Below are 1503 nucleotides of genomic sequence, written 5' to 3' on the forward strand. Positions count from 1 at the left end.
CTTTCTCTCCACGCCCGGTGGGCGGCGCCCGGCTGTCCCACGTTCCGATTGGTGAAGAGAAAGGGATCTCCGATGAGTGACTCACCGTACGCAGGTGCAGCCCTGAACTTTCCTCCCTCTTGAGTCCGATTGGTGCCTTCCTTTCCTAGAGACCTCTGGTTGGTCCAGAAAACAGTCGCTTAAGGAAACCAAAGCCTACTCCTCAACAGGTAAGGGCATCCCGATTGGCAGCAGGGTTTGCAGCTAGGACCTTTCTGACTGGCCGGGCTCTTAATAGTTAGCTCTGAGGAGGAGCTGTGGAGGGTCACAGGCCTCTAAGATTTAAGAATCTGTTTGTTTGGTTTTTTTTTCCCATTAATTTTAAATTGCTTAATGCTGCACAATCCTCCCCCCTCCCTTCCTTGATAAGTAAAAAACACATATTAATATGGAAAGGTTGGGAGAAAGAAGGAGAGATACTTTGAGTACCTACCCTAAATTGGGTTACTCTGTCCTTCTGGTTACATTCTTTCAAAAAGAAACCCCATACACAGACAACAGAAAACATCCAGTTTATAAAAGCTGACCTACAGTTCCCTGGATGAAAGGGGGTATGTCTTTTTTACGGGTATGATCAGTCAGTAGCTCCATTGCGGGGCATTACATTTAGGTTGGTTTTTGTTTCCCTAGACCAGGGCTAGCTATGTGGCTGAAGCTGGCCTCGAGCTGTGGATCTTCCTATAGAAAATGCTATCCCACGTTGTAGCACGTGCCTGTAATTCCAGCACCCAAGAGATAGCTACAGGAATATTGGGAGTTCAAGGCCAGTCTTAGGTACCTGGTGACTTGTAGATCAGCCTGGGCTTCATGAAGCCCTGTCTCAAAATTAAAAAATGAAGAGGAGGAGGAGGAGAAGGAAGATCAGAAGGAGGAGGAAGAGGCAGCAGAGAGAAGGAAATAAAACCAAAACCATAGTGTCTCTGCCTGTAACCCAGCACTTTAAAAACAAGCCGGGCAGTGGTGGCACACATCTTTAATCTCAGCACTCGGGAGGCAGATCTCCATAAGTTCGAGGTCAGCCTGGTGAATTCCAGGACAGGCTCCAAAGCTACATAGAGACCCTCTCTGAAGGGGCAGGGGACGACCAGAGGCAGGAAAATTAAGAGTTTAAGGCTATCTTTGACAAGGCAGCAAATCTGGCAATAGCCTTGGCTAAAAGAGACCCCATTTCAAAAATTAAAAAACAAAACAAAAACAAAAACCAGACTGGACTGTGATGGGGAACCCCACAGAATCAGCTGACCAGAGTTAGTGAGATCTCACTGACTCTGGACTGACAACTGGGGAACCTGCATAGGACTGAACTAGGCCCCCTGAAATGCAAGTGACAATGGGAGGGATTGGGCAGTATGTGGGGCTGAAAGGCTGGAAAAGATTCCATTTCTGTGCTGGGCCCTTTTGGGCCCTTGAACTACACCCCAGCCCTCAGGATAAGCTGAAGGCCGTGGGACCCCTCTTTCGGGG

Source organism: Arvicola amphibius, chromosome 12 (assembly GCF_903992535.2).
Source record: "Arvicola amphibius chromosome 12, mArvAmp1.2, whole genome shotgun sequence".
NCBI lineage: Eukaryota > Metazoa > Chordata > Mammalia > Rodentia > Cricetidae > Arvicola > Arvicola amphibius.